The sequence below is a fragment of the Aythya fuligula genome, chromosome 2, assembly GCF_009819795.1.
Source record: "Aythya fuligula isolate bAytFul2 chromosome 2, bAytFul2.pri, whole genome shotgun sequence".
In the NCBI taxonomy this organism is placed as follows: domain Eukaryota; kingdom Metazoa; phylum Chordata; class Aves; order Anseriformes; family Anatidae; genus Aythya; species Aythya fuligula.
This window is the reverse complement of record NC_045560.1, coordinates 31,543,823-31,570,692: the sequence shown is the minus strand read 5'-3', so window position 1 is coordinate 31,570,692 and position 26,870 is coordinate 31,543,823.

The window sequence follows — 26,870 nt, the reverse complement described above, 5'->3', positions numbered from 1 at the left end:
TATTTGTTATGGGTTTATACATTACCTTGCATAATGAATTCAACAAAATACAGGCTCAAATTTCACATACACACTCTGACACTTTCCATGTACTACCTGTTCCATGTGAAGCTATGAAACAGAAGTAAATAGGCATCAGTTTGTATTCTGTATAATAATAGATGTGAATTACAAGTCATCTTGAAGAGTCAGAATTAAATTGAACATTCAGCTTGAAATCTAGCAAATACAGAATAAACTATGTTTCCTAAAATACCACATTACAAATACAAATAAAACAATTAACACAATACAGATAACCAAAAGAGCAAACCCCAGTAGCAACATATTGAAGTCCAGGTGCTAAGTTGCTCCTGAAGAGCTGTTGTTACTAGGTGGGTTACAATGCAAAGCATAAGAGGAGCTCCCATGGAAATGTTGCTTTTAAGGAATTATTACTTTTATGTGGTTTTGCTGCAAGCAAGCATACAGATAATACTACTAATTTAAGTAACTAATAAATAGTTCCTGAACAATAAAGATACTGTACACACCCTTACTAAGCAAAATGCTGTCACACCCATTTGCTTTTATTCCATATTTTCACCTCTGAGTGAAACAAAGTCAATCTCCTCTGTCAGTTCTCCCCATAAGGCCTCCAATAACCAGTGTTTAAAGGCTTTGGAGGGCCAGAGGCAGTGAGAAAGCATGGGATTTTAGGGGCTGTCATAAGGAATTTCAGATGGCAGCAGGAAATCCAAATCCTTCCCATCAGCCACTTTGGCAAACATTTCAAAAGCTCTGTAGGAGTGAGCTGGGATTCGTAAATCCATACATCCCTAGGCTTCAGGTGTAGTTCAGGAGGCTCAGATTTTTAGCATAAATAATGCAAACAGCCTTATTGTTAACAGGTGGTGGTTGGTCTCAGTTTGTGAAGAAAGATTATTATTAATAGCATAAACTCGTGTTATAGGTACTAAAAAAGTAGGTAGTTGTAAAAATTACAAAAAAAAAAGCTAGAATATAGCACTGACACAATCCTAATGGAACCAGGCTATGCGGTAGGAATAGGCCAATAACTAAAAATATAAAATCATAGTAATAAGTAAACATATATTGTATCATGACAACAAAAAGGAAAGAGTAGCCAGGAAACAACACAAACTATTTCCGAAATCAAACAGAACTGACCTGAAGCTTGGAGGCAATGGAGTAGAAGAGAGGTTAATCTGATCATGCAGCAATCCTTATGACCCCTTTATGTTGATAGGATCATTCCTCTTAAGAGGTATTAAAACCTTTGGAGGAATAAATATGCTAAATTATGCTGAGATGAAAATGCTCATCAAATTTTATTTTGCTAGTCTTCAGAAAGCTGTAAATATCCGTACCGTGAAGTCTGCCCATGATACCTCAACTGCCTCTGTATCTGAAGGCAAGGGGCCGGTTTTGATTGACCTGTTTCTGCAGGAATTTATTGATTTGTCCCATGTGTTCCCCCACTGCTTCAGTAGTCTTCTCACTTCAGCATTTAGAAAACCATTAGGTTTTCCATTTGCTTCAAATAAAAATAATGCTAGTGAAATATAAACAGTCATGAATGAAACCTGGTTTCAATTAAGTTTAAATTAAGATGTCTATAATTTAAACTTTTGGAAGAAATTGAAAAACCCAGAATTTCTGATGCATATTGTGAACACAGGAACACGAGTATGAACACTGAAATAAGACTGAGAAGATCAATCAACTTAGATGCTTTGAACCATCCAGAAGTCAAACAACATAGCATGAGAAAAACAAATGGACCAAACAAAAGGGAAAAGATGTAATGAAAATAATTAACCAAATATTTTTCTTTAATTATGATGTACTACTGTTAACGATGTTCACTTCCCACTTTTAGCTCCTACAATTGTCTTCCTTTGTAACATCTAATCACAAAACACAAACTGCCTCAGCACAATGTAATTCTTTTGGGTGTAATAAGCTTAATGCTTTATATAGCAGTGCTAAACCTAACAACTGTATGTGGTCCTCCACATGTGAGGTGTAACTCATGATCATATAAACTACAATGTATAAATACCCCAAAGTAGACAAAGCTATAAATTACTTTAAGTGGATTTCAAGTGTCAGCAAATTGTGTAACACAAAAATATTTGTCCAAGAGAACTTTCAAGGCACTAAAAATATATTTACAAAGCATGAATGAATTTTTCCTTTTGCAAGAATCTACAGCATAGGAGGTCCATATGTACTATCCTCTATAAACCCTAAATAATCAGATGCAGTTTCAAAAATATTTGAATTAAACTAAGTTATTTCTTATTTGAAAATCATTGATAATGAAAAAAAATAAAACCCCAGTTCCTTAATTTTTTCCTATCTGCCAAAAAAAAATCCAGTAAAAGTAATAATGCTTTCTAGAGGGAGGGGAAAGTCACTGTGTCAGCAGGTCTGTTTGCCTTTTTTAAACCCAAGGCAACTTCTGGGTGTACTGTCAAATCCCCAATGAAAATGCAGCATGCCTTTAGTTTAAAAGGGAAAGATTTTCTATGTATAAATGTGTGCTATAACTTTGTAGACTCATAAGGATCAATATTTGCATTAATACCAACAGTTAATTATCGCTTCACCCCTCTCCCTTTTTTTTTCTATTGAAATATTACACGTATTAAAAATAATTCCACATCTTTTGAATCTGATTTTTTTCATGAGAAAGTCCTCTTAAGTTTACTTAAGTGAGTCCCATTTCCTTTCCTATTATAAAAGACCAGTTCCAGTATGACAATTTCAAATGTCAAACATTTCCTGCCTATCTACAGTACTTCAGGTTATTGGAAATGAGGCATATTTCTTATTCCAATGCACCTTCTGAGTTTGCTGTATTTACTTGTTTTTGCATAATCTGCTTCCTAATAATAAAAAAAAAAAAAAAAAAGAAAAAAAAAACTAGAGTTATCAACAGACCTAAGCAATTCAGCATGTCATGATGTAGTTGTGTAGGTTTTTTTGTGCGCAAATAATTCGGTGGGAAAGTGAAACCCATGTGTATGGTTTCACAGCTATACGACTTGATGAACTGACATTTGCAAAAATACATCTGACTCATAGTGCTTCCTATTTCAGGGAAAACTTCTGGAGCCTCACAGTTCACAAAAGAAGAAACCTATGCAGACCTTTTGAGTTGACTGGGTGGTGAGACCAAGTTCAACCACTTCCCATCACTAAATGGGACACCAGTTTCTCTTTTCACTGACATTTTAGCAACAGGCATAAAGTCTAATATTCAGGGGAAGTATTGGACTTAATGGTTATTCCAGACAGAAGCAGAAATATGGACCTTTTTTTTTTTTTTTTTTTTTTTTTTTTTTTTTTTTTGCATTAAACAGTTTGGAAAATATTGAATGAAGGCATGAAACAATAGTCTTAAGGCTGATGGGAGGGTATAAGGATAATGCCACAGGTATCTCTTGAGGGTTAAAGTAAAAGCAGCAAATGCTGGGGAATTACATCTTCTTCAAAATGAAAATTTAGCCTATCCCATTTCAGCATCTATCATAAAACTACTGTATTTCATCTATAGTGATTGTAATGCCAAATTAATGCCAAATGCTGCTAATTGTTTTAAGATTTCAGTTCTGTTAATTGCTTTACTCTGTAATGGGGAGTGGAAAAAAATAGGGGTGTGATTATAAATAGTCATTCCTTCACTCAACTTGATACATTTGCTCATTTTATTATTTGCACTGAAACAAGGGAAACCAAGCAAATAGAAAGAAAAAGAGGAAGAATAGTGAGGTTTCCTGGACCTAGTCAGACTTCTTCATTCTCAGAATTTCCTTGTCTTTTTTCACATAGCATACACACAGAAATACACTGGCAGCACTGACAAGTCTGCTCAGTTCAGGTTTACTTCTTTTTTTTTGCTTTACTATAAGAGCAATGTTAACAATAATTAAGATATACCAGTCAGCTGATTTCACAAGAAAAATCAACAAATTGCTATGGCTGGTGTGCAAAATGACATTAGACAACTGCCTAATTAAAATTTAAGAAAACTGATGTTTAGAGACAAAGTGAATGATACACTTCTAAATTATAGGCAGTCTTTTCCTAACTTTGAAAAGATTTTTAAGTCTAAGTGTTAATTGGATCACAGAAAAGGCCTTCTTTTCCGATTTTTCTAAATAGCAGTTTCCAAAAAGAAGAAAGACTGAGATCCAATACTGCTATACAAACACCCTCAGCACCTGCACACATTGAAAACCAGGTGTGAAAAACCCTTCAAGTCTAGTGACTGTAACCCAGACACTGGCTCAAAAGAAGCTGGCATGCAAAACAAAAGTAGATGGCTAAGGCCTATCTGTATTTAATGATATTTATTGTAGTTTTGAAAATCTAAAACAATCTTTTTTCCCCTCACATGAGACCCTTCTAAGTTTCTTAATTCAGACTGCACCTCCACCCAGGACAACTGATCATACACTCACTTGCCTTTGGGAAAAAAATAGAAAAATAGTATGTATGTGGTTTTATTTATATATTTTACTAAACAGATATTGATCTCAAATTCTCAGGAATTTCACCAGCAAATGTAATGTCTTGATTATTTAGTCATTTAGCTTGTCATGACAACAAAGTGCAAACCAGACATTTCTTTAACCACCCCCCAAGTCTTCTGTCTTTTGATAAGAAACAGAAGAAAGAGGAAGCTGAGTTCTCTTCCTCCCCCTCCATGTCCAGAAAGGTTGGAAGCAGTCAATCTTACAGGCCTTGCAGCAAGAAGACTCAACAGCTGTAACCTTTCCATTTGCATCAGGAAGCCAGGCCTTAAAACAGAATAACCAGCATATAGAATTAAAATAAGTTTCTTTAGACTAAGAGATAGAAACAGGAGGGACTGACTATATATTAGAGAATTCAGCACTATGCTAAGGTACGGTGTAGTTACCAGAGAGGTTTTGAAAGATACAAAAATAATATGTAAGATAGCCTAAAATATATTTAATATGGGAAGAATATCTCCTGCAATATGACTTAAAATGCAGACAGAAGTGAAAGTGAACAATGTTTGCATTTGGCAACCTGTACTTTGATCCTTGTATTAGGAATTATTCAATGATTTACCCAACACAGGTGTGCATGTAAATCACCAGTGGGGCTTTCGTATGCTCTCTTTGCTATGTGAACATTGTCAAATATGACGTTCTGGCCTTTACCTCGTGCTTCCATGTGATTCCTGACTGAAGCAGCAAGAGAGACAGCAGACTCCCCAGCACCACACTGTGACCAGCACTCCTCCAGAGAAAGCTCCCTGCACATCAGAGGTACACTCTCCTCTCAGGTGGCTTCCCATGAAATCCTTCAGAAGGGAAGCTTATAGTAAGCTTTTAAAGGGATCAGATCGTGCTCCTGGGGAGGACTTGCTTTTATGTTCTGTTTTCTCTGAGAAAAGGATCAGCAAAACATCTGCTGTAGGATATGAGGCAGTTAGTAAGAGGCTTTTGATCAGCCTAGAGAAGAACAGGAAAGAAGAATCCTAGAAAATACATTGTTGGCATTAGTATGCTACTTGAATGTACTTTTGTAATTTACCAAAGATAATTTTGTCATCTATCATTATCACTATGTGCAAAAACAAAGTTTAGCTTACTTTAAACAAGAAACTCAATTCTGGGACATACAGTAGTCTGAGAAACCTTAAGTCCTCCTGCTGTAATTATTAAGAGCTAGGAGTGAAGACAGAGTGCTATGGAGTAAGACAGCATGTGATCATGTAATTAAATGCAGCATTGTAGTATATACATACCAATGGAGGCTAATGCTACTGGTATCTCTCCCTGCATGAGACAGCTCCTCTTTATGAGATATCATATAGCATTTTACACTAAGCAGGCCTATCTACACATTGCACTCCTATACCTCCCAAAATGTACTATAGCCCTCACTCTGTCAGCTGTGGACACTTCAGCTACAGAGCAACCTCACAACAGTGATACAGCTTTAGGTCTGTTTTCATCTCCTCCTGAGAAAGCATGCCAAGAAGCCTAATCAAAGTAGACAAGCAAGATCAATCCTCAGAATATGCCTACGTAGTCATATATACCTAAAGTCTAGAAAAACAATACTAAATGAATATTATTTAGGATGTAAAACCAGTTGTTGAAACATAGCTGTAGTAGATTCTGAAAATGACACTTCAGTTCTGCATCAATTTCTGGGTTCTACTGTTACCTATTTGCACTGAGGTTTAGTTGTTCACCCTTAAAAATTCCGGGATAGATGAGAAAGGATACATCACTTTTTCACAGGATTATCACAGGATACAAACTTTTTCAAAAGTTTTGTGATAGTACTCACTGACATCTGGGATTGTTTCCAGTAACAACTGCCCTGAGGAAACAGCACAATCAGCAGCTATGTGTCCAAAAATTAGAAATTAGTTTGGCATAGAAATTAGTAATCCTGAGGAAAGAAGCCAACTGAAGAGCACTTAATGCATCTGGCATCTGGTGAATAGCTGCTCTGTATGGCATGGAATGATATTGTGGGCAAAGATTTGAAACACACTGGAAACAAGTGGCTTAAAACCAAGCCTTCTGGGGACTGAGAAAGATTCTGTGTTGATAACAATATGGAAAAGCTAAAATATGAGGCTCCTGGGAAAAGGGGGAACCACAAGAGAGGCATCGCTAGAAATATGACTGAACAAAATTAAGTATCATTTTCCAAAACCTTAGTGTGCAGATAAACGGAAAATATATCCATCTTAGCGAAGACAAAAACTGAGATTGTTAATGCAGTATTATTTATATGACAAGTAGAAAAAAGTTATTTTTATTTTTCTAGAAATATATTTTAAAAAAGAGTTATTTTCAGCGTGAGTGAGAAACATGGAGTTGGGATCTACAATATTAAAGAGACTCTGAATAACACTTTAATACAGCGTTTTGTTTTGCGTTAGATGAAAGAAGGCTGTGAATAAACCAATGTTCTTTAAATCCTAATGGGATTAAGGCAGCAACATGATACAATTTGATTAATCTTTCCAATAAGGAGTTGAATGCATTTGGTTTTCACTGCCATAAAAGAATCACTCTTTTCTAAGTATGTGATGGGGTATCCAATATAACATGATGTGCAATGGTTTAAAGACAGTTGTGTTTGATTATTTTCCTCTTTGTTTATTATGTTCCTACTGTTATTTTAAATAAAACTATCTTTGCAATGCTGATGAAGACAGATTCAAAAGCTCTAATTAACAAACTCTAGACATGGGCGACTCTAAATGTATACAAATATAAAAGAAGTCTTGAGCCAAATCTGAACATGATGAGTAAATTATTCTAAGAACCATTACTTAAGTATCATCAGCAATGCCAAACAGCAAGGAACAAATTGTAAATTGAAAACATGACCTTATGTTTTCCTTAATTGCAGGCACTGAAAATTTAGAGAGCCTGACCCACTAATAATTTTGTGCTCCTAAATCTGTTATAGAATCTTTGCAGGCCTATTCTAGTGCCCCATGTCAATTTCCTTTTGCAACAGCTCTGGCCACTTTCTTTTTTTTTTAATTATTATTCATTTATTTCCTCCACTGTACATGGAAATACACAGAACTATAACCCTACAAATAAGCCTACAAGGCTCCTTTGGCCTTTAGCAAGAGCAAGTTCCCTACCTTCTTGCACTCCAGTCTGTTCCTCAGCTCAGCCTCTAATGTAGTTGCCTCTTAAACAAATAAGGGATCATGTTTTGTCTGGTGAGCTTTTCATGGAAACATCTACCACCTCCATCAGCAGGCACAGAACATTCCCCTAATTGTTTGTATTGAATAGGTGTTAAAAGGCTATTTTTCCTCAGATGTCAACCCTGCTGAGCAAAAAGAGAGGGCAGTATTTCTATCCTGTCAGACTATATGCAGTCAGCAGCTTCCCATACACAAGGACCAAAAAATCAAAACAATAGGCAAGTATGTGGAGACAGCCTTCTTCAGCTGATCTCCAAATCCACATCTGAAGCCCTCAAGCTACTCCTAAAATAGTAAGTGAATCAAAATTGTAATTCACTGATAGCTAAAAAATAGGTTTTTTTGTTTGTTTTTTTACTTTAGGATATCTGAGTATAAGAGCCAGGAGCAAGGCCATTCATTATTTTATAATTGTCAAGGTTAGCTTGCACCACTATGGTTGCTGGTATTAAGAGGCTATTTGTGCCTAACAGAGAGAAACTATCCTCAGCTAATACTTGCAGGATGTTTCTTGCAGCCAAACCTTCCTAGCACACATGCCTGGTTTACCTTCCTGAACACTCAGGCAAGCTCCCTCTGCTGGGGACTTGATGTGCTTCATGAGGGAGAAATGCAGGCCTTGTTTTGTAAACCAGAGCCCTCCTTCAACATAGAGGGAATTCCTTGCTCATCTCTCGACAGAATCAGGGATCAGGAATAACTCCTATTGCTCGCAGTATAGCCAGACTTAGAAAGAGAAGCATTTGCTTATAATATTTCCTTCTTTACAGCTATATTAAAGAAAAAAGGGAAAAAGAAAAACAAAAAGCACACGCACACAAACATTCTGCTAGTGTTCTTGGACTAGTTATTGTTTATTTAAGATGTATATTTCAGTAGATGTATAGTGAGCTGAAGAAATTAGTCTTTTAAGGAAGATTTATAGTCAGCACCACCACACTAACATGGAGGTCTGCTATATTTCAGCAAAACATATTTGTTTTGGTGTTAGCATTTCAATTTGGCATTTTCTAGAGACTCTTTAGAACAAAATAAAATAAAAATCTCACCTGTGGCTTAATAAAGAGCCAGCTTCCTCATAAGCCCATTGAGAATACCAAAATCTACTGACACTGATAAAGGCAGAGCCTTTCTTGAGTGTCTATCCTCTCCTGGCAGGCTACAGCTTTACAAACTAGCCATTACCATTCTCACTAAAGATAGTGGAACCGTCAGCTTAGGCTTTTATATGCCAGCTGTTTGGTTTTTTTTCTGGGTGTCCAGCTGGGCCCAATGATAGTAAAAAAGCACAAGGATACTGCTCAGATGCCTGCAGTGCCAGGTTAATAGCCTTGCCCTTCTTGACACCTTTCCACCAATAAGAAAGCAAGCTAATTAGTTTAACTATTCACTGCTGCTCGATGAGTCCCCTGAATAACAGTCCAATAGCCTTTATTTCTTATCCAGGTTGGAAGATGCTATTAGACTGGCAGTTCATGCCTCTCATTCTCCAGCTGTGTGCTGATGATTTAAATGTCTGATGATTTAAAAGCCTTTTCTTTGAGAAAGGAAAGGTTATCTCTAAAAAGGTGGCTGATAACTCCCTCCACACCCTTCCATTTTTAAAAAAATCACTGTCATTGCACAGTGTGCACTCGCCTGGATGTATTTCAGACCAAAGCAGCCTAGTACTGTTTTAAGGCTTACTCTCTTGATCCATTCATTTGTCTAACTTAAACATCTAATGTACTGTTTCTGGCAGTGCAAACACTAAGGCATATCAGCTTTGAAGTAAAAACTGAAAATTCTTCCATTTCTTGACATTTATACCACAGAGATGTTCAACCACTTGATAGACAAGACGTTACTATATTTGTTAATCAGATAAAATGACGGAAATCCAACCACGACTGAAAAATTGTGTTTGCGTTCTAATACTGAGTTCTCACTGATACAGCCAAATAGAGAAATATAGATGTGAAACTAAACCCATTGCTTCAGAAGCTGACAAAATCTTTAGTGCAATTTCTCCTCCCACTATATCTTTCTGTGCTCTTGTGGCTTTTTAAATCCATAGGCTCACACACCCACACAAAGCAACTGAATGAATCATTTTCCTCCACGACTTCCCCCATGTCTACCAAGATTTATTTATTTTTTTAATCTTTTAAAATTGAATAACCAAAGACTGTTAGCAGTCATGTGCATATAAATTAAGAGAAACAACCAAGGAAATATGACTTCTAAAAATGCCACCAATGGCGTAAGTTCCATAAAAGGCTTCAGATGAGGTCACACTTGCATTTAAAGACAGCATGTGTTATGCTGATCAGACCACCAGTTCCCTTTCCAAGGGAGGTTCCCTGTTAAGAATATCTGATCACTTCCATACAAGAGCAGTCCCACTGAGGTAACAGGCATATATGATTGTAGGTTCAGCCTACTGAAATATCCGAGAATGGGGAAACACCCATTTTACTCCACAGCTGCTTTCTTCGAGCATCTCAATTCAAAAGTGTTCTAGTACTGCTGGCTAATACCAAGAAAACGTGTAGGACGTGAAAACGTCCTACAAACTCCATGAAAGTGTACTCCATTCCAAACTATAAAGAAGTAGTCAAAGAAAAATAGCTAGAGAAAATCATGACACAATGCTGGGGAAAGTTGTAACCTATGATGAAATAGTCTCTTAGGATCATAGCTAAATACATCAGTCTGACCAGCAAGCTGCTTACCAAACAGAATCCACATTTCTCTTTTCAGTAGTTCAGTAGTAGGAAGTAGACAAAAAAAAAAAAAAAAAAAAAAGCAAAACAAAACAAAACAAAAACACTAGGATATGTGAGCTTATATATTATGTCTCAGTCTCATATTCTCTAAAATCTAGAATGTAGTTTGCATTTAAATTTTATAATTAAGAAACAAAGTTGAGATTTCCTGTGGACAAGCTGTCATACCATATGTTACCTATACGTATAACACTAATTTTAAAAATGTTATTTAAATATGAATAAAGTGCCACTTTCAACCACATTTTTTCTTTCTCTTTTCTTGTGAAAGAGGTATAACTTTTTCCTGTATTGAAAAAAAAAAAAAAAAAAAAAAAGATTTGGGCGCAAATTTTCTTTTCAACTGTATTTTGTATGGTACGTAGAGCAAGGACAGCATGTGCATATGACTGTTTTTGTTTGTTTGTTGTTTTGTTGTTGTTTGATAGGAGGAGGAGCTGTGACATTGGTGTTAAGTGAGTAAGGCTGAAGAAACAGAAACAGAGACAGCTACATATGTGTGTACATTGATAGGATGAATACCCAGTTACCTAGAGTGAAGTCTGCTGCAAACATTGCAGCATTATCTGTCCCTCCTAGATAGTTTCAGTGCAATTGCTTGGTATACCTAACAAAACAGAATGCTAGCCATAATAACTACTGAGGAATGCTTATAAACAGTGAAATTTGTAACTGTGCTAGGAGCTAACACACTATTTTCTTCTGAGAATTCACTCAGGATAGAGCATGTGAAGAATTTGAAAGGAGCCACTTAAAAGATGTATTTTATGGAGATTTGCCTTTGTGTTGTTTAGACTTAGAAAATGTATAGATATTGAAGAAGGCTTTATTCCTACAGTGCTTACTATTACTGACTGGAACTATCACAGTCTCTGAGTAAATAGCTCATCTTGCTGTTGTTTTTTTTTCAAGGTGCAGAGATGTTACCTTTAGAGATGCTTAGGAAATGGTAAACATCTCCCAGCTCATTTCCTAATGAAAAATTTGTGGCAGGAAGATAATGGTCTGTAAATACAAATTTTCACTGTTCCTCTCCATTTCTTTTCACTTTCACTATGCAAGAAGCAAATTTCCCATTCATTATAAGCGTTTTGATTAATTAAGTAAATGAACTAGCTAATACAGTTTAAATAGCTACAACAAATAGAGGTATATGATACGAGAAAATATTTTCAGGTTTTTGCTGGCTGTAATCACTGCAGTGAAGCATACCTCTCCCTCCCTTCATTATCAGTCTGGGTGCCCAATGCTTTCCCTAAAGCAGTTAAACTTATCATTGCAACCACAACACTCAGGTTTCACTGGAACAAATGATAATCTTAAAGCAATTCATTATGCTTTCTACCCTTTCAGGTGACAGTCAGGCAACTGGTTTATATCTGTGCCATTTAAATAAAGTATCAAGTAATTTGGAGGAAACAATGTACATGCCCAAAAAACTATATGCGTACATAGAAGAAGAAATCTTTGGTATTAAGTATTTTATAAGGGGTTTCTAGTTTTCTCTCTGCCCAGATTAAGAATTGTCTTCAGCATGACTGCAAACAGGCTTTCTGACAGGTGGGAGAATGAGCCAACACTGGAGTCTTTACAATGGTGAACTTGGGGGCTTCTCTTTTTCTGCAAAACAGGTGTTACACAGCAAGCAGCAATACAAGCTCCTACATGGTGATCTGCTTCTAGTTTGGTAGGTGAAAGTTTAGCTCATTCTTCCCTGTTCTTCTACATTTGCTGGCTGAAATGACAGCTAAAAGACCTTGGAGGGATTGTTTTCTCTTAGTTCTGTCAGTGATGTACTATGCTGTTTATGCACTGGAAACAGGACTGAAATATAACCAATTTCTTATGTGATAGCAATTGTCAGGCAAAAATGTTCTGGTAACTCAAAATCAAGACTGAAGAAGAATATAAAAACATTTTGACGGTATTTCTTATTCATCCAAAAACGTGGAAAGCCCTTAACTGAGCAAGTAACAGCAGCTATTTGGGGAGATGATGATGCCTACCGTGAAAAGAAAACAAAGCCAAAAAAAAGCTTTCTTTAAATATTTTTCTTTTATGAATACTAAAAATCCTAGAAAACATTGTATTAATACCTTTAGAACCTTTTTTTTTTTTATTTTTTTTTTTTTTTGCATTAAATACAAACATGTTGAAGTTGCTGGGAAGATAAGAGCATATAGCGATCCAAATAAGGCAGTCTGATTTTCAAAATCATCACAAGTGAAAGGTTTACCTGTGTCATGTGAAAATTCTCACACCAAAACTTTGTGGATGTTTCCTTCCATGTCACAAAACAAATTTACAACATTGTCTTAGCCCCAGATTGATTCCAGGAAGCCCATCTGAATCCACCACTATGTAGCGCAAACAATAATACCATTTCTCCAGGAATATTGGTGTTCTGCTAGTAGTGAACAAAACAAATTTTCCATGTGTACGGAGTGAGAAACAGCTGTTTCCATCTCCTCTCCACATAGTGCAGGTGAATTTCTAGGCAGCTTGCTGGTGGTCCTGTACCTGTCACTCAGGACACCAGTGCAGGTCTGGGCTGCTTTGAAGTTAGAAATATGAGGTGAGGTAAGAAAAAAGTTCCATTTCTTATCTAACTGAATTCTCCAAGCTATCAAGGATTGGGGAGGATAAGGTGAATATTTTGTGGACATCAAAGAGCATCTAGCAGAAAAGATGGAAATCTTCTGCTCTTTATAGAATTCATCCTCATTTGAGAAAGGGTGTAGAGAAGCATAGGGAAACAAAAAGGTAGATTTCTGGCCTAGCTATGTGAATGATATTTGGAAACTTCTGCCAATGAGTGCTCCTGTTGTAACATTATGCAGTTCCTTTTTCAGCCCAATAAACTGCATTTCAATAAGAAAAACCCTCTGCTCTTAGGACTTGAACCTGGACTTCCAGCTGAACAAGTGCTTCTTGCTATAGTAAAGAGCCTTTTTTGTGTGTGTAATAGAAACAATTATATTTTATGGAATAATAGTTGTGATTATATCATTTTAAATGACAGGTATAGTTCATCCTGCAAAAAAAGCAACGCATACATGTACAACCTGGAAATGATGCAAATCATACACGTGCAAATATCCCATGAAAGCTTTCTTTCTAAGTAGAAAAAAAAAAATAGATCTTACATTAGTGGGTGATGTGTTTACTCAAGTGCTAATTGTGAAAAATGTTGTCACATGCTTTGTGAAGTGTCTACTCATACTAGAGGAGGCTATAATATACATATTTAATCCACACACCACAAACTATCTACATTTCAGCAGATGTTTTCTCAGAGCTGAAATTTTGGAAACAAAAGCCATTTTTTTTAACCACAAGATATGAATCACACTGCAGTAGCATGGAAACCAAGGTTTTAATATGTTACACACTACGAAATAACAAATATAGAACAAAGATAGCAGTCTAACATGATAACTATAATTCTTGAGAATTTGCACAGGAAATCTTGTTTGTTCTATGAACAAATTAAACTTTATAGTTTACCTGTGATTAAATTATTCCTTCTCTGAGTAAAAGGGCTTTAAACCAGTAATTATTCTTTTTTTTTTTTTTTTTTTTTTTTTTTTTTGTAGATAGTTCTAGTTTATCTTAGTCTCATTTCAAACTATGCATCATTGACTTTACAAAAACTGAGACATTACTTGCACTTAAATCACTTAAATGTTAAAATTTAAGTATTTGGAAATTGCAAGATTAACAAAATTATTTCCACATTCTAAACTTCTTCTTTTTTTTTTTTTTAATCCTTCCTTTATTTCTGACATGTCATTTGCTAGATTCTTGTCCTCTTCTTGGAGCACTACAGTTTCATCATTCCAGGACTGAGGAATCACAGCCAGTTTCTATTCTGACAACTTGATGCCTTTGGATTAAAATAATATTCATAAAAAAAAGAAATCTATATAGTTTCTACATAGTTTTATATAATACATGCAGCTTATGCTGAATGAAATAACTGAGCCAATGGCATGTGAAATCTCTATTACCAAGGCCTGGGTAAAGCTTTAAAGTGATGCATTCTGTTATGAATGGCTTTCCTACATCACAAGTAGCATGGAGAGTTTTGTATGGGATCTCCTTTGCAGTAGCATAAGCCCCTACATAAACTTCTCTTGGCATCATTTGGAAAGCATAATTAGAAAGAACTAAAACAATATTATTTACCTTTGCTCTTGAATTGTATTATGTTAATTGGCTACATACATCAGGAAGACGACATCTTATTTTGTCACAGAAATCAGCAGTATTGAATAACAATGCATGTTTAGACAAGAAAGTCCAGCCACAGTAGGTCAAATAGTTGCCATTGATTGCTCCTGTAGAAATGGCTGGACATGAAATTTCCCAGAGTCTGCTTCTTCTGTAGGTACTCACTAGTGATAGGAGTCCAGAGAAGATTTTTCTTTGGGGAGCATCACCAGTGATGCATCAGTAGGTCAGAGCCTGGCCACAGGTAACAAATAGAAGGCTATGTCCCTATGAAAGCCAAATAGAGTGCTAACTAGAGCAAGAAGGTCAATCTGCATGCTGAGAATGCATCAAAGTGTTATCTCAGTTTTGAAATTTTTTTTGAAGATTGGGCCTTCATCACTGGAGACATCAAGCTAATGGCTGTCTCAACAATTTATTTTATTTTATTTTGTTTGGGGTCCTTTTCTGAAGTGAAATCTTTTAGAAAACTCTAGAAAAAAAAGAACTCCACAACTGCTTTCCATTGAAGGCTGCTGTTCAGCCCATCAGGTTTCAGTATTGACATGAAAGTCACTAAATAACACCCCATAAAAAAACTTTCACTTCAGAAATTCTTACTTGCAAGAATTTACACTTCCCCTATGCCTGAGACATCTTTGCTTTTAAATAAGTTTTGTAGTATCCAGGCTGCTAATCCTGCAAATGGCTATGGGATTAAAGTAATGAAGAGAGGTCTCTAACCCAGGCCATCTGCATTGTGCTCTGGGGCACAACACAGATACCAAAGGCATCATCAACATCAGCATAGCATGGTGTGCTGGAGAGCTGCTGGGTTGGCCAGTGCCATTCTGTGGTGTATTGCTTTCCCTGCACACCTAGATCTGGCTTCAGTGCAGTGCTACTCTGGGCACTGCACCTCATTTTAAGATTTCTTCCCTTCCTCTATACTTACATTGTGCTCAATGTTTCCCTTTCTCACTTCACTGATACCCTCATCCCGTTGTCCTTCTCCAATACACACTATCTTTTCTCAGCACTAGTGTTAGTTACTCAATATTAGCATTTTATTATTTCATCATGCAGTCCGTGTTGTAACTGGGGCATAGAAGGGATAAGGTGCACGCCCAGCTGCTGTATGAGATCGCTGTGTCTTGCCTACCTGACCCATTTGTGGGCTATCATTTCACCTCCCACAGACATCCGAAGTCTGACACGTGTCTGAGCATCCTGCAGACATTGGTTTGAAGGTTAGAAAAAACAGATCAATGTGTTGCAGAGCATAAAAGATATAGAAGTAAAAACAAACAAGCAAACAAAAACCTAACCCAAGTGTGGACTAATAGATATTTTTGTTAGCCTCCAGCAGAGAAGCACCAAAATAAAATTCATTCACCCTATCAAAATTATTAGAAAAAGATGTTCTAATTCTGTAGTTTGGTCAACACAAATTGTGTGATTTTGGCCTGTGGAATGTGAGGAGGTTTCACAGAATAAATATAAATGTTTACCCTTCTTACCAGCTCTTGCTAAACAAACAGGAGCTATCCTGCCTTTAGCAATTAAGAATGATATAATAAGAATATATGCATTTAACAAAATGCTTATTTAAATAAAAGCATGAAGTTAATACTCATATCCTATATTGTTCTTATGTACTGCAGGCTAGAAACTAAGCAAATAAATAAAACTGAATGCAACAGACTTCTGCCTTCAGCTAAAGTTGGGATTCTTAATGCATGCAGACAGGTCAAATACTGTTGTGGTTTCACATCAGTTTCTTCTGTTTTACTTCCATATTTCTGAGAGCTTCCCTTAGGTAAGGAACACATCTGTTTGTGTCTGAAAACAATAGATAGGCTCAGGGTGGAATGTGGAGGAGGTTTCTCTTCACAAAACAAGCACAGCACTCTCCTGGCAGGCTTGCCAGAGGGCACAACATAACTAAGAGTATGAACTGCTCCACTTACCATCTCTATACAAACACAAGATTTTTCTTCAGATGTGCCATTGATGATACCAGGAGAATGTATCTGAAGCTAACACTGCAATTTTCCAATTTACTTCCTGACCGTGGGATCCATCGAACTCAGAAAAGCAGATTACTTCCAGTGTAGAGTGTAACAGTTACTTCCAGTTCAGAATATCTCATTGCATAAATAAATAAATAAATAAATAAATAAATAATAATAATAATAATAATAATAATAATAATAATAATAATAATAATAATAATAATGTGTCATATCAGCGGTAAACTTATTCTTTAACTGAGCAAAATGCTAGCCACCTTACAGTCTGAAAGAGTTGTTGACCTCATTTTTACTGACATTAGTATTTAACCTTAAATGATTAGAATTATTTATGCAATTAAAGATGCAGTGTATTGAAAATGAAATTAGATCCATGTTAACATTTAAAAAACACCATTTGGCCAAGCTTTAAAGATTCAGTCATGAACAGGTTACATGTACACTACTAGTACGAGATCAGTGTTAGAGATAGTAACTTGGCAATTATGTTTCCTTCAAGCTATGGGGAGAAGAGAAAAACACATTTTAGTGCAGTCATTAAGTTAACATCTTTCATAATTAATAAAGAGTTATGAGTCACTTTTTGGGAACAGCATTAAAGAAACTTCAGGACACAGTATTTGAAGAAAGAGATTTTGGGAAGTTCTGTGACATTGTGGAAATGTTTTTCTTGATTATTTAGGCATATAAGCTTAAACAGCTTTGGAGGGGTATCGATTTCTTTTAGTAAAAATGAATCATGGAAATAAGGGAGGCTGACAGGCAAAATGAAGCTTCATTATCTAAAACAAGTAACTAGCAATACAGTCCTGAAATATAAGCAAACCATGGATTTCTGGCAAGTGCTTTATCAAAAAAAAAAAAAAAAAAAAGGAGTAACTACAGGAATATAAAGTACAAAGGGGTTAGATTGTCTCCTGTTTTATTCAGTGAAATTTTAATATTTTTTTTATAATGGATATTTGTTAAAAATAATAAAAATTTGAAAAAAAGTACCTTGTTTATGTTTATGTATACATATTATATATGTATATTTACATGTATTTATAACATGTTTTTTAAGATTTCAAATAACCAGTTGTTAAGAAACCAGCAGTGATGGAAATTATTCTAATTCAAATGCTTATTTTAGGCTTAGGATCTACAAGAGGTTGGGTCTGTAGCCTTCATTCCAGGACTGATTTTGATTTTATTCAGTGATTCAGTTTATGCATTTAACATGAATGCATGCCTAACCCTGGCCCAGATACTGCAGTTTTGTCCCATAGCAGTGAACGCTGGCTGCTAGACTGGGATCTTTTTTTTTTTACCTGCTTTCCTTTTTACCTCATGATACTTGTGTTCTCAGAAGCACAGATATATCATCTCCAACCACCAGAACAGTGTCTGACTTAGGCTACTACTCGGCCTTGTGGTTAGTACACAGATACTGGACCTCACGTATAATTCTGTTTAGTTTGAAATGTCCAGTGCTACCCACTTACCACAGCAGTATCAACCTCCATCAGACTGAACTGTGTACTTGAGCATATCAAATTTCTTGTTGTTTTCTGCAAGGCTTTGAGGAAGCAGGCTTCCACCATAGGAACCCCGAAGAGAAAATCAGTGTCTACCTGTCTCCAGGACAGGCACTATGACCAAATGTTCTGAAATTCTAAAAATATTGAAAACAAAACAAAACAAAACAAAAAACTTAAAATACTGAAATGTTCTTAAATGAATTGCCAAGAAACATTTAAAAAAGCATAATCCAGGTCTGGTGGTCCCTGAAATGGATAAATAAAATTAAAGTTCCCAGATCCTCTTTTGGGTGTGATTCTGCTTTATAAACAAATTCCTGCTTATAACCAAATTCCTTATATAATCATGTCTGATAAGAAAGCTAATCCTGCTTGTGTGAAGGAAGAGGAACTATATCCAGTCTCATTTCACATTTCACTTATTTACTTGAACTTCCTAACAGTGCTTCAAGAGAAAGGAAAAATCTGTTAGTAAGTTCACATCTCTCTTCTTCAGCCAAGGTAGAATTCTTCCCTAATTCTTTCTCATCTGTTACAATGTTGATAGTATCATTAGCACTTTTAGTAAATGTACATTTCATAAATTGTGCATGTTATTGAATAAAAACTAATGAATTTTTAAAGGTAGGGGAGAAATTTAAAGGTAAATGTAACAGAAAGTATAATTTATCTTTTCATCTTCCTTTTCTCTTCTGTTGGTTTGGAGGTCTTTTTTCCTGAAATTGTTATCTTTGCCTCACATTCCAAAATCCTTACTGAAACACTCTTACTAAGCCTTTTTTTCCTTTAATAATTTTTTCCCTCTAGCAGAAGGACGAAAAGCTGGTCATTTGTCTGCAGAGTCTCCAGAATTATGAGAAGCAGGACATTCTGTGAACATAGGAACTTGTGCTCACATAGTACGGAAAAAATAAATAAATAAATAAAAATTTTAGAAAGCTGAACACATCCAAATGCTTTACTGGGCCTATTACAAAGTTTGAGGTGTACGTTGTAGTAGACACATATGTGCTTTTGTCTTTTGATGGAATTTCAGCCCAAAGTGTGGAAATAACTGAAGTCAGATTATTCGTGCAGGTGAAGTAAATAGGTCTGACATAAGCAACAGAAACAGACAAAGCAAATTAGTTTCAAGAATATATTCTTTCATCTAAAATAAGCAGTCCACCTACTTTTTTGTTTCTGTTATTTTAAGCCTGACTCATCCCTGGAAGAGAAGTTTTTCTCCCTGAAGGTGAAATACAAAGAATAAGAACTGATAACAAAAGACAACAAGTTTTACAAATGTATCTGAGGGACACAAGTGAACAGTACCTCAGGGGAAAATGAACAAAAAAGAGTAAATTATTTCCAGATATTTCTAAATTTTCATCAGTCTCTCAGCAAGAGGTGAAATTGCTTTAACTCACAATAAACCCCTCTGAGTTAAAGGAAAATCTTTCCAGTTCCTCTGTTTTCTTTCACATCTCAAAAGGGAACTTGAGGTATAACTTATCAGGTAGGCAAAGAGAAAACTAGCAGGAACAAATAGTTATCATTTCACTATGCAAACCCATCTGAGACTTTCAGTGAATCTCATGATGAAGCCAAGTGCATAACTTGGCCAGGTCCAGCTGCTGCTTGCCTTGGTTTCTCTTTGTGCTCTTTCACTCCATTCAATGCAGGTAATTCAATTCATATTGAAATAACTCAGATTCAAGCATGGTCTAAACAAACGTGCTTATTCTGTCTCATAGAACTAAGGAAATATCATTCCTCCTCTTTCCTCCCCCCCCCCCCCCCCCCCCCCCCCCCCCGGTTATTTCTTTTAATTTTAGCATGCCAGGCACCATCTGCACAGTACAATCAACAAGTGATTTCTCACAGATCATCTCCACCCCTTTCCCTGCTCCCAGCTCCTATTCCAGCCACTTCTCTTTCCCTGGTCTCTCATCTTACACTCTTCCCATTCCTGCCAGCATGCTCTACATTTTTTAAAGGTTCACTGTAGTATTGAAGTAACAGTACATGTTACAAGGGCTACATTTGCTGTGCAAAACTCTTATTAACCTTTAACTCTCTACCTGATAAGTCTTGTGGCAGGTATGTGAAACACAATTGTCTCAGACAACTGGGTTGACTGATTATAGTCATAACTTTTCAAAATATAAGCATATTTTTTAAAGTGTTGTCCTTTTTTTTCTTTTTCTTTAGTGGATTTTCTTATTTTAATCTTTTCTTCTGTGAATAATGTTAAAAAATGCAGATAAGGCAGATGAACCATTCTTTGGCTTATTAGATGAGTCATCTGGAATGGTCTTCGAAACAGATCAATCTTTTGTCATCAAGAATTTAAAAGATGAGAGTAAATACTTGTAAATGCAATATAACATTGACAAAACTACACCAGTTTTCTCTTTGTGTCACAGGCTAAATGATCTCCTTCAAAGACTTACCTTGCTTCTGCTACTGTGCAGTACTTTGACAAACTAGTGTAATTGTACTCTGTGCCTGACTTCCATTTGGACATTAACTGGACAAAATAGCTTCAAAATGAGGGTTTAAAGGTCAGACTGTTAACCATGTAACACCATGGTTTCAGGTGAATAATCTTAGCTTACAAGTTTGCATGTTGATCTAAGAGGAAAAGAGAAAGTAGAAAGATGAATGAAGCTCATCTTGCAGGTGAGTTTCCCTGTCATCAAAGTATAGCTCTCAATTTTAAGAAGATATAATACAGTTTGATTGTGCCTGAGGGCCATCAAAGAATGAAGCCCTGCTTCATTCTGCCTAGTATCTATTCAAATACACAGAAACAGGTTTCCTGTAAAGCTTATCAAAAAAATAAAAATAAAAATAAAAATAAAAAGGGAAGACCCAAGGTAGAGGTAGAGGAAGTGGTAAAATAATTATGTTGGTGCTGTGTGAAGGCAGTATTTTCATGTTGATTTCCTTATTGACTAGAAATAACTAAACTAAATGGAAAAAAAAAAAAAAAAAAAAAAAAAAAAAAAAAAAAAAATAGTATGGTGTTTAAGGGAACAGGTAAGAAAGGAAGTGTGAAATGAAGCTAAGGAAAAAAAAGCAGGTGAAAAGCCAGTCATCACAGAACAGAGTGAGTGTAGCCAAATCTGGGAATGATATCTGAATGGCTGAAAGTGCATGATTTGGTTCTTAGAGATATGCCCAAAAGCTGGACTTTCTGCTAGACGCTCCTCTGTGGAACCCTAAAGTTCCATGCACAGAGAAGAAAGTTGTCTTGCATATCTCGGTGGCTCCAGAGCTGGGGCCTCTTCTGCACTGGATTGCTCTCTGGTGATGCTGAATGTGGAGGCCATGCTCACCTCTATGGGACCCTTCTGAGTACAGGTGTTTCCAGATATCAAGAAAATAAAAACAAGCAATGAAGTCAAACACATAGCAGATATGCATCCTGTAACTACAAACAAATACATTTAGAAGGTAAAGATATGACAAAGCCTGTTTAAAATGAAGTTAAACTCTTTCCTGTTGTCTATATAAGCCCTTCTTTTTGTTTTCTCGTACCATTTTATTGGTGTTGTTCTTTCATCCCAGAAGGATTATCTGAATGCAATAATTCAATAAGAAAAAGAGAGTGCACAGCCAACAAGTTAACACCCTGCATACAGTTGTCTGAAAATTCATTCAGTGAGATGATCACATACATCATAACATGTTGCTGACTCACTGCTGGTACAAGAGAAAATAATTTTCCCTCAGGGACAATAATAGCTTATCTGTTACCTCTCATCTGCAAAGAGAAAGAATAATAACCTTGAAGTCATAGCAAATGATCTACACCTGTGACACTGATGAAATACTGAAGCAAAGCTGTCCAGGTGAAACTATAGAGGATGCAACTGTAAAATAATAACATCTGTCTGGAAAAGGCTGTATATTCAGACTTAGGGCTTTGTTTGAAGAGTATAAACAAAGGACAATGTTCAGTTAGGTCCTGTACTGGAAAATAATGAATTAAATATTCAGCTATATTGTAGCCAAAAAAAAAAAAAAAAAAAGGACAAAAAAAAAAAAAGAGATGTCTTCTGTCTGTTTGGCATCTATGAGAAACAAGAAGTTCCTTTTCTGAATAAGTTTCTCTTCTTAATAACTTCCTAAACTCCCAAGGTATTGCTTTTTATTTTGCCCCTTAACTAAGGAAGTAGAAGCAAAAAAAAAAAAAAAAAGATATTGCACAATATCACAAATGAAAGACTGTCTGCTTTAGAGATGGATGAGTCTGTAAAAGCAGAAACTTTGTACTTGTAAAATTTAAATGTCAGGATAAGCACTTACTATATTTGTCAACATTTAAATGCTGAATACAAATGTTTGGGTTTGTTCACCAAAATTTATGGATTTTTTTTCTCGACATAGATCCAGAATTAGTAAAACTTTGCTTTGGTACAGGTTGGGGCAATCTGGTACTTTACTGGTAGCTTTGTTCAGAACTGGACTACCAGCGTAGTGAGACAGATGGTGCCAACCACTCCCACTAACTTTGGCAGCTTCAGCAATCACCCCTTTAAGGTGAAACCTCTTGTCCTAGGGCCTAATTGTTAGGACATGCTTCTGAAGTGTGAGGTCAGTCCTTCTTAGGCTACAATAAAGCCTGGAACCAATATTGTTCCATCAGTGACTGCTACAATTCCAGCAAGTAACCCAGGTACCAAAACCACACTATTAGCTGTAGGTTGAACACAATCTCTCTTTTCAGGTTGATGGATAACATTTGGATTCAGAAGCCTATCCATTCAAAAACAAAAGTTGTACATCCATGTAATTTTAAGTTTTTGAAGAATTACATGTAGGTTTTTGACAGTCATAGCTGAATTCTGTTGCTCTCTGGAATGTAAATGTATTCTAAAATATTTATTCAATTTAGACAAGGTTAAATCTATCTTCCAGCATAACTCAGCCAACATGAAACAGTTCTTAAATAGATGTGCAGTTCTTAAGTAGATGTGGAAAAATAGTACCAGGGATACTGTTACTAATAGAAGCAGCAATGGGGGCTGCTGTATAAACAGACATTCACTTTTTTTTTTTTTTTTTTTTTTTTTTTTTTTTTTTTTTTCCATGAGAGCCCTATTCTGTGAAGATTTAGTTGATAACTGTAAGACATGGAGGAGTTCTCTGCATTTGGGAGAATGGATCTCAGCAGTCCATGAGAAGTACCTGATGAAGCTTCACTGGTAATTTCCAGCGCGGGTGAATCCCATGATGTACAAAAAAGCTATGCTGAGTGGCTTGCGGTATATATTAGGAATCAGCAAAAATGTAGTCTGCTGACCATAATCAGCCCTCCTTGCTCAACCCTTGAGTCAACATCACTGCACCCATACCCACTAATTTGAAGTGCACAGGAATTTGGGGTTTTATCAGTGGAAAATTATAAGCATCAGTTTTCTTTATGGTTATGGAGACTTTATTCCAAACTGGGCCAATAGTTTTTCATGCTATCATGGTTAAGATTCACAGAATTCTATTCAACATGAAGAACTGGCATGATATGGATTACATTATGCTTTTGACTGTACAACATTCAGTTGTGCAAATAAATTCAAGTATGCCTTTACAGGTGGGAGAAGTTTTGGAAGCATTTGGCTTCAATTTTCACTTCTGAATCTGCAGAAAGATTCATTCACCACCATTCAGTGTAATGGATATGGAAGAAGAAGCAACTCTACTCCAGTAAAAAAATCAATAATCTCTCCTTTTCTTAGCAACATTGATTTCCAAGTTGGCAGGATATATGTATGATTTCATAAGACAAAAAGAGAGCATTAGTTAAGAACAACGTGTCCTTGCTTTGAAAGCTTTTGCTGGAAGCAAGCTTTTACAATCAAATTCAACTCAGAAAGCAAAGGGTATGGAATGACCCAGCAAGATCTTTCACAGTCAAACGTGCTTCTATAATTTAAAACATGCACCAGAAAAGTCAAGAAAAGCAGTGGTGGTGGTATTCCCAAGATAATAACCTATGTATTAGTTTAAACCTACTCCTTATTGTGCCATGGGATGGCAGCCAGAAACAGGTTTAAATTCGTTAATTTTCTTTTAACCAGAGTTAAATAATTCACAAGGAAGTTATATGAGCTTAGATGATAAAAAAGATAAATCCAACTGACATGAAACATGATGCTTCTCTTTTGTGAAAAGTTCTGTCAGGAGAAATGCAAGTGTTAATACAGAGCACATAAAATTATGAGTCTATAAGGCACACTTCATTTTCATCATAGTCATTACACTGTTGCTATGTCATAGTTCTAAAAAATCCTAAAGCATTTTAGGATTCAGTATCATTGTAACTCAACTGTTCTGTACACTCAACAGCACTGTAAAGTGCACATGACCACTATCATAGAGGGCTGCAGAGATTACGGTTCTATGTTATGACTAATTTAATGCAATCAGTCAGTAACAGAAAACAGTTCTAAAGCCAATACAGAGTTTGGAAATAAATATCCCAAAGTTGCTGTTCATATTCACATCTACAAATGCCCAGATGAAAAACCAGCAGAACTCATTCCTTCACTTGCTGTACTAAAACTTCTCTGGTCCTGCCTACTCAGTGAGTGCTTTTGGTCACATATGACCAAAAGGACAAAATCATTGGAGGGTTGATAGGGTTCACTGAGATGCAGTGGTGGATCTGGTTGCTGTCTGATTCTAACTTGCCAGGGCAACAGAGCACAGATCTCTGACTGGTCTGGGTGCTATTGAATGAGCTACCACAGAAATGTGAATGAATTCCCACAGGAATTAAGAATCAATGCAGAATAAACTTTATACACATCTTTATAGAAAATATGTAAATATTTATGTAATTAAGCACACTGAAAAGTGATATTTTGAACTTTTGTAATTCCTGTTTAAAACAGTTTCAACACTAACACTCATGATAATGAACCTATGTATTTATATGTACATACACACACAAAGAGATAACCTAATAATTCCCTTAAAAGCCTAATATTTCTTACTTTCACTTATGGCATTGTGCCTTAAATTTGAGGGAGCTCCCAGTTGTTCACATTAGGGTATGCTATTACTTTATATTGGTAGAGTATAGAAATTCACTTTTTTTTTTTTTTTTTTTTTTTTTTACTGCAGTGAAAGACAGAGTAGTACATTCTCCTGCACAGTGTGTAACACAGCACGTGCTTGAAGGGTGTGAATTCCTATAAATTATGTGAGTCAAGTCCAGACCAAGCTGAACTGTGCTTAACTTAGTGGTTCTGCTCTTGGTCACTCAGAGTTCATATTTTTACCCTCATCCTCTCTGTTTTTCTACAAAGAACCTGGACACTCTTTAATACTAAATGAAGTTAGCAAAAAGAATAAGGGAAAAAAAAAAAAAAAAAAAAAAAAAAAGCTTTATGTTTTCATGGTATTAAGAAGGCTAATAACAATTTTGTTATTACCACACACTTGTGAATGCTGTGAAATGTTCGCCTTCATTGATCATTTTAAAACTATTGTAATTTTGTAATCTGGAAATAAAAGCCAAAAATCAGAAGCAGAACTCAGTTAATGATTCATTGGTGATTCAGAGTGTGTCATTTATCCCCCATTTGTTGCCAAGGAAACTTGACACCCACTTCCTACCACATCATTGCTACAACCAAAACAGTGTCAAGCCACAATATTGTTTTGCTGCTGTTTATGACTGCTAAATGACAACTTCTTGTGAAAAATGAATTTGAAAAATAGGTTTCCCTGACATCATCATTAAATTCTATGGTTTAGAGTTATCAGTGGCCAGCTAGAGTCACACCAGAAAGCAATTAAGTGATCTGCAATTTCCAATCTGTCTTCTGCGATTGTTAAATTGGTTCTGCTAAGTGACTTGAACTGCAGTGCACCCTCCATCTTGAATTGGGTAAGGGGGTTGATGGGTTTTTACTTAACTGTTGAAACCATTACAACAAGAAACAGGCTAAGAGTAGAGTCACTTGAAAGTGGTTTTCTGGTTTGTAAAATATGATGTTTTCTTTTGGGCTTGTTTGTTTTGTTTTGGGTTGGTTTGGTTGGATTTTGTATTTTTGATGTGGTTTGCATCCCAACTAGATTAAATCAACCCCTTTCAGCATTTTCAATGAACTGCAGATTTCCTTTATTTTATCCACTGCTATTCTTGTCAACAGATGTACCTGCTCTGAAGTGAGGGACCTGAAGTGTCACCCAGCATACTATAGCTGAATTTTTGTAGACCACCATCTCCAAAGAAAACTTATGGTTGAAAACTTTATAGCTTGGTATGATAAAGATATTTTAGACTGGTCCTGTACTTGCTGACTTTAAAATCAATTTCACTGAAATTGTTTCAAAATTCTTCAGAAAGTCCCACATATTCTTCAGACTGATATGTAGAATCACTCAGTGATCTCCTTCCTTTTTTTCAGATAGGTCTGTCTGTGACCATAAAAGAAGAAGGAAGATTGAAGAATAACAGTTTCTTAACAATTCATAAAATAAATTTATTTTACAAACAATAGTCTTGTGAATATTTACCTTAAAACAATACTACAAGCTTCGTTGTGTGGTTTGTTTGTTAGAGAATCTGTTCGCACTGAGGGCTGAGCTTTTCAAATTACTG